The following is an 8,148-nucleotide window of genomic DNA, read 5'->3' as shown; positions in this document are numbered from 1 at the left end:
CTGATGCTGCTTGGCCTGCTGTGCTCATCCAGCTCTACACCTCGTTATCTCAGATTCTCCAGCATCGGCAGTTCCTGCTATCTCTGTTCAAACATAGGCTGGCCAATCAGTACTGAACATGCAGCTTGACGCGCCTGTATTGACTTGAGGGGTTCTTTCCCCCGGCAGGATTTCCTGCTTTGTCGCTGACATGTTAGTTTCGAGGCGACCGGACGAAGCTGCTCCGCTTGTCTGATCGTCTCTGGCCTGAAGCGGTAAACTTTCCGCTCGCCGATAACAGCACCAACGGGTTCCGGGCGAAAAGTTAACCAGCGGCTTCGCAGCTGTACTCAGTGTAGCAGAGCTTTCCCCTACTCGGAAAGGCCTTCGGTAAGTACAGTTTCTGTCAATAACATTTCAGGGCAGAGAGCTCGATCAGATGTTTGAGAGAGGAAAAAAAACTTTGCATATCAACCCTCTCGATCTGTTTTACTTCCGTTGTTTGTTCTGTGTCAGATCACTGCTTGCGTAGCACAGCTTAGTTTAAATGAACGAGCTATCATTTCGCGATGTTTCCCTGCTTGTTGTAAGAATATAGATGCATTTTGAGCACGCAAGCTGTGTGTTTGCTACGATAACAACAGTGGAAACAATGTCGATTTTTATTTCTTATGGATTTGCAAACTAATCCAACTGTAGCGAGGGTTGGTTACATGATCCAGTCAATTTCGACATTTATCAGTTTATTGTTTATAAAATCCGCCGTTTCAGTTTGCGTGATAAATTCAAGCCAAAGAATTGAGTATCTAGAGATAACACGCGGTTACATGAATTCTTGACAAAATGGTCGATTTCAGAATTTCACAAATTACACAAATAGATTTATCATTACGAGTAATGTACAGGCAGCTGCAATGGGTTAGGATACTGTGACGTTTCCCGACAAGATGCTCAACATTTCCCCGTTTTGAAAGGAAGCTGTGCATTTCCGTGTTTATTACTTGTATTTTCTTTGAGCACGCATTTCTTTTCTGCTTTTCCTGAAACTTCTGCCTGGTATCCTTCGGTTTTAAATGAGTCTAATGGACAGTTTTCTCAAGCTACTCCACCGTATATTGTATAATAACAGAGTTTGATCCAATACTAGTTCAGTGTGCAAATACACACTTTAATTTAGATAAATGTGAGGTGCTGCACTTTGGAAAGGCAAGCCAGGGCAGGTCTTATACATCAAATGGTAAGGTCCTGGGGAATGCTGCTGAACAAAGAGACCTTGGAGTGCAGGTTGTAGTTCCTTGAAAGTAGAGTTGCAGGTAGAACAGGATAGTGAAGAAGGCATTTGGTATGCTTTCCTAAATTGGTAAGTGCATTGAGTATAGGAGTTAGCAGGTCATGTTGCGGCTGTGCAGGACATTGGTCAGGCCCCTTTTGGAATATTGCATGCAATTCTGGTCTGCCTGCTGTAGGAAGGATGCTGTGAAACTTGAAAGGGTTCAGAAAAGACTTACAAAGAGTTTGCTAGGGTTGGAGGCTTAGAGCTACAGGGAGAGGCTGAATACTCTGGGGCTATTTTCCCTGGAGCGTCCGAGGCAGAGGGGTAACCTTATAGAGGTTTATAAAGTCATGGGGGCATGGATAGGGTAAATAGACAAGGTCTTTTCCGCAGGGTGGTGGAGTCCAAAACTAGAGGGCATCGCTTTAAGGAGAGAGGGGAAAGATTTAGATCAAAGAACAAAGAAAATTACAGCGCAGGAACAGGCCCTTTGGCCCTCCAAGCCTGCGCCAATCCAGATCCTCTATCTAAACCTGTTGCCTATTTTCCAAGGATCTGTAACCCTCTGCTCCCTGCCCATTCTTGTATCTGTCTAGATACATCTTAAATGACGCTATCGTGCCCTCTACCACCTCTGCTGGCAACGTGTTCCAGGCACCCACCACCCTCTGCATTTAGAACCTTCCACACATATCTCCCTTAAACTTTTCCCCTCTCGCCTTGAAATCGTGACCCCTAGTAACTGAGACCCCCACTCTGGGAAAAAGCTTCTTGCTATCCACCCTGTCTATACCTCTCATGATTTTGTAGACCTCAATCAGGTCCCCCCTCAACCTTTGTCTTTCTAATGTAAATAATCCTAATCTATTCAACCTTTCTTCATAGCTAGCACCCTCCATACCAGGCAACATCCTGGTGAACCTCCTCTGCACCCTCTCCAAAGCATCAACGTCCTTTTGGTAATGTGGCGACCAGAACTGTATGCAGTATTCCAAATGTGGTCGAACCAAAGTCCTATACAACTGCAAAATGACCTGCCAACTCTTGTACTCAATACCCCGTCGGATGAATGAAAGCATGCCGTATGCCTTCTTGACCATGCTACCGACCTACGTTGCCACCTTCAGGGTACAATGGACCTGAGCACCCAGATCTCTCTGTGCATCAATTTTCCCCAGGGCTTTTCCATTTACCGTATAGTTCGCTCTTGAATTGGATCTTCCAAAATGCATCACCTCGCATTTGGCTGGATTGAACTCCATCTGCCATTTCTCCGCCCAACTCTCCAATCTATCTATATTCTGCTGCATTCGCCGACAGTCCCCTTCACTGTCTGTTACTCCACCAATCTTAGTGTCATCTGCAAACTTGCTAATCAGACCATCTATACCTTCCTCCAGATCATTTATGTATATCACAAACAACAGTGGTCCCAACACGGATCCCTGTGGAACACCACTGGTCACAGTTCTCCATTTTGAGAAACTCCCTTCCACTATAACTCTCTGTCTCCTGTTGCCCAGACAGTTCTCTATCCATCTAGCTAGTACATCCTGGACCCCATGCGACTTCACTTTCTCCATCAGCCTACCATGGGGAACCTTATCAAATGCCTTACTGAAGTCCATGTATATGACATCCACAGCCCTTCCCTCATCTATCAACTTTGTCACTTCCTCAAAGAATTCTATGAAGTTGGTAAGACATGACCTTCCCTGCACAAAACCATGCTGCCTATCACTAAAAAGCCCATTTTCTTCCAAATGTAAATAGATCCTATCCCTCAGTATCATCTCCAGCAGCTTCCCCACCACTGACGTCAGGCTCACCGGTCTATAATTACCTGGATTATCCTTGCTACCCTTCTTAAACAAGGGGACAACATTAGCAATTCTCCAGTCCTCCGGGACCTCACCCGTGCTCAAGGATGCTGCAAAGATATCTGTTAAGGCCCCAGCTATTTCCTCTCTCGCTTCCCTCAGTAACCTGGGATAGATCCCATCTGGACCTGGGTACTTGTCCACCCTAGAATACCCAACACTTTCCCCCTCCTTATGCTGCCTTGACCTAGAGTAATCAAACATCTATCCCTAACCTCAACATCTGTCATGTCCCGCTCCTCAGTGAATACCGACGCAAAGTACTCATTAAGAATCTCACTCATTATCTCTGACTCCTCGCATAATTTCCCTCCTTTGTCCTTGAGTGGGCCAACCTTTTCTCTAGTTACATCTTGCTCCTTATGTATAAATAAAAGGCTTTGGGATTTTCCTTGACCCTGTTTGCTAAAGATATTTCATGACCCCTTTTAGCCCTCTTAATTCCTCGTTTCAGATTGGCCCTACTTTCCCGATATTCTTCCAAAGCTTCGTCTGTTTTCAGTCGCCTAGACCTTATGTATGCTTCCTTTTTCCTTTTTGCAAGTCTCACAATTTCACCTGTCATCCATGGTTCCCTAATTTTGCCCTTTCTATCCCTCATTTTCACAGGGACATGTCTGTCCTGCACTCTAATCAACCTCTCTTAAAAAGCATCCCACATATCAAGTGTGGATTTACCCTCAAACAGCTGCTCCCAATCCACATTCCCCAGCTCCTGCTGAATTTTGCTATAGTTGGCCTTCCCCCAATTCAGCGCTCTTCCTTTAGGACCACACTCGTCTTTGTCCATCAGTATTCTAAAACTTACAGAATTGTGATCACTATTCTCAAAGTAATCCCCTACTGAAACTTCAACCACCTGGCCGGGCTCATTCCCCAACACCAGGTCCAGTATGGCCCCTTCCCGAGTTGGACTATTTACATACTGCTCCATAAAACCCTCCTGGATGCTCCTTACAAATTCTGCTCCATCTAAACCCCTAACACTAAGTGAATCCCAGTCAATGTTGGGAAAATTAAAATCTCCCATCACCACCACCCTGTTGCTCCTACATCTTTCCATAATCTGTCTACATATTTGTACCTCTCGCTCGCGCTCACTGTTGGGAGGCCTGTAGTACAGCCCCAACATTGTTACTGCACCCTTCCTATTTCTGAGCTCTGCCCATATTGCCTCACTGCTCGAGTCCTCCATAGTGCCCTCTTCAGCACAGCTGTGATATCCTCTTTGACCAGTAATGCAACTCCTCCACCCCTTTTACCTCCCTCTCTATCCTGCCTGAAGCATCTATACCCTGGGATATTTAGTTGCCAATCTTGCCCTTCTCTCAACCAAATCTCAGTAATAGCAATAACATCATACTGTCAGGTACTAATCCAAGCCCTAAGTTCATCTGCCTTACCTACTACACTTCTAGCATTAAAACAGTGTGCCTCAGACCACCTGTCCCTTTGTGTTCGTCATCTGCTCTCTGCCTCCTCTTCCCCTTAGTCACACTGACTTCATTATCTAGTTCCTTACAGGCTTTAGTTACTACCTCCTTACTGTCCACTAACCTCCTCATTTGGTTCCCATCCCCCTGCCACATTAGTTTAAACCCTCCCCAACAGTGTTAGCAAAAGCACCCCCTAGGACATTGGTTCCAGTCCTGCCCAGGTGTAGACTGTCCGATTTGTGATAGTCCCACCTCCTCCAGAACCGGTCCCAATGTCCCAAAAGGACATTCTTCTGCTAAAAAGGACCTTACGGGCAATATTTTCTCGCAGAGGGTGATGCGTGTATGGAGTGAGCTGCTAGAGGAAGTAGTGGAGGCGGATACAATTACAACATTTAAAAGGAATCTGGATGGGTATATGAATAGGAAGGGTTTAGATGGAGACGGGCCAAACGCTGGCAAATGGGATTAGATTCATTTAGGATATCTGGTCGGCATGGACAAGTTGGACTGAAGGGTCTGTTTCTGTGCTGTGTGTCTCTATGACTCTGTGACTGTACAGCAGGGTCAATGAATAACAATTTGTACCCAGAATGCTGCCTGATTTTTTTGTTTCCTTGAAGGCGTATTGACGCCAATTGTAGCACTACATTTGATCAGCGCAAGTGGAAATTATCATTGAGGGATACTAATGATAAAGAGTGAAATGAACTTCTTTGTGTATATTCCACAACTGACTCTTGAGTGTTGAGAGGTATACTTCCAGATCCTGTACACTGTTTACATTACAGGATATGTACGTGTAGTAATGTGAGGGGAATTTTGCAATGTCCTCATTTTCAAGTTGGTTCATCCTCATGGTATTGTTTGTGGCAATGTATTGAATGTATTCTGCCCTTGCTTAGTATCTAGTTTTGCAAAGGATCAACTGTCTGGCCAGCATCCATCACTTTTACTGACCAGAGCCATTCTGCAATATAAATGTTCATTATCAAACTCTTTGGCAGTCCCTCAGTGTCCTGGACAAGTTTCTTCCACTCTGAGGGTTGGGGGTGGGTCCCATGGACTCCGCCACAGGCGGGTCACGTAGTGTTTGAGGAGGTGAGTGGGACTTTCATGGATTCTGTTTCGCTTATTCCACTGCTTGTGCTTGGCCTCCACATGCTCCACTTGGTGACGCGTAGTGTTTGGCACCTCTTGCGGAGGCTTCTTCTCCAGTGTGTGCATTCACGGGCAGGTGATTCCCATGTGTCAGCAGAAATGTTTAAGGAGGCTTTCGGAGCATCCTTGTAGCATTTCATGGTCGACAGAGTCGAAGGCCTTTGTGAGATCAAAGAAGGCCATGTACAAAGGTTGGTGCTGTTTCCTGCATTTTTCTTGGATTTGTCACGCACTGAAAAAAACCATGTCTGTTTTGCTTCTTGATGGGCAGAAGCTACGTTGAAACTTGGGGAAGGGCTGTTCAGCCACCGGGAGGAGCATTATTGCAGTGATCTTTCCCATGTCAGACAGTGGTGAAATCCCTCAGTAATTTTCACAGTTGTATCTGTGACTTTAGGTCAACAGTTACACTGTGCTTAGATCTCCCGGCATGCTGTCTTCTTTCCAGACAAAGATGAGGAGGACAAGAGTATGTATCCACTGTAATTTAAATCTCTGACAGCATGGTGGCTCAGTGACTTAGCACTGCTGCCCCAAAGCGGCAGGTACCCAGTTTCAATTCCAGCCTTGCGTACCTGTCTGTGTGGAGTTTGCATGTTTGCCCGATGTCTGCTTGGGCTTCTATTGGATGCTCTGGTTTCCTCCAAAGATGTGCAGGTGAGGTGGATTAGCCATAGTAAATTGTCTGTAGTGTCTAGGGATTTTCAGGCTAGGTGGGTTAGCTGTGGTAAATACAGGGTTATGGGGAGAGGGTAGGGGGCTGGGTTTGGGTGGGATGCTTTTTGGAGGGTTGGTGCCGGCTCAATGGGTTGATTGGCCTCTTTTCGCACTGAAGGGATTCTATAATTATATGATTCAATGGGGATTCTATTTATGCTGGAGGCCTTGTTGTGTTTCAGCTTTTTCGATCTCACAGTGTGTTTGGAGGTATGCTGAGATGGCGATGGGGTTTGTGTTGCAGGATTGTGTCAAGAGCACTTGTGACAGAGTCTTTGTCTTGGTTGGAGATTGATTTATTGTTGTCACGTACTGATATACAGTGAAAAGTATTGTTTTATATACTGTACAGGCAAATCACACCATACAAAGTCCATCAGAGTATCAGAATAGAGTGCAAAATACAGTGTTACAGCTGCAGAGAAGGTGCAGAGGAAAAGATCAGAATTAACATTTGAGAGGTCTGTTCAACACTCTGAAAACAGTCAAAGCTATTTGTAAAGAGATTACCAAATTTCTATGACCAATTGTCCAAGGAATAGCTACTCCCAATCAATTCTATGACTTAATATCTAGAAAACTTTGATCAAATACCCCCTGATTTGTGGAAACTGCAACCCTAGTCTCAGAATCACAGAACTGTTATAGCACAGGAAGATGCCATTCAGCCCATTATATCTGCATGGTTCTCCAAATGAGCAATTCATAGTGCGCTACTCCCCTACCTTCTCCCTGTAACACTTCACATTCCTCTTTTTCAGATAACAATCTAATTTCCCTTTGAGTGCTTTGATTAAACCTGCCTCCACCACATTATCAGATGGCTCATTGCAGATCTTTATCATTTGCTGCGTGGAAAAGGTTTTGCTCTGCAATCTTTTTCTTATCATTTGCGTCTTCTTACAAACTTTGCTGATTCTGTTGGCTGAATTTTCTTAGGTGATCATGAGAATAGAAAGTATTTCTGCCAACTCTATATGGACAAAGTCAAGTCACATGACACCAGTTTATAGCCCAACAGGTTGGTTTGGAATCACACAAGCTTTCAGAGCGCACCAGACAAAGGAGCAGCGCTCTGAAAACTTGTGATTCCAAATAAACCTGTTGGACTATAACCTGGTGTCATGTAACTTCTCACTTTGTCCACCCCGGTCCAACACCGGCACCTCCATCAACTCTATCCTGTTGACTGTATGAAAGAATTTTCTTATGCCAACATGTTAATTTCAATGGGTTTTATCTTCTTTTTGGATTGTGCCATGATCTAGGAAGCCAAATGGAATATTTTACCAGTTCTTTCTTGCCCAGTTTTTCAACAACTGTTTCTTTAAAAATAATGTTTCCTTGACCTGTGGTTCCATATCTGGCTACTCCTTGATCAGTAATTGCCTGACTGGTGTATTTTTGAGCAGCTTGGCATATCTCATTGTCTTCTGACCATTTTTTGTTGATTGTAACTAGTTTAGTTCCTTTTACTATTTGAATAAGGTTGAGGCCAAGGCACACATTCACACTTAAGTATGAGAATTCTTGACTATGAAAGTACAAATATTTACGTTTCTCAATACTCTCCTTACACACACACACACACACACAGACACACAGACACACACCAATTAAAGAAAAAGCTTTTTCTGCAAATATTAATTTTGAAAAAAATATTGCATCATTTTTGTGCAAGGTAGCAAGGATAAAGTATGAA

The 8,148-nt window shown here is 44.3% G+C and overlaps 1 long non-coding RNA gene across 1 annotated transcript in view; it reads left to right on the top strand.

Annotated features, from left to right (window-relative positions):
* Positions 1-62: 62 nt before the first annotated feature.
* Positions 63-8,148, top strand: part of LOC125483658 — a 103,591-nt gene continuing 95,505 nt past the window's right edge. Inside the window, exon 1 of the long non-coding RNA XR_007262603.1 lies at positions 63-369. This is a non-coding gene — a long non-coding RNA (uncharacterized LOC125483658). The remainder of the gene's footprint in view (positions 370-8,148) is intronic.

The sequence above is a fragment of the Rhincodon typus genome, chromosome 8, assembly GCF_021869965.1.
Source record: "Rhincodon typus isolate 14 chromosome 8, sRhiTyp1.1, whole genome shotgun sequence".
Lineage (NCBI taxonomy): Eukaryota > Metazoa > Chordata > Chondrichthyes > Orectolobiformes > Rhincodontidae > Rhincodon > Rhincodon typus.
Note: the sequence above shows the minus strand (reverse complement) of the source record. Positions and strands in the feature narration are given on the sequence as shown.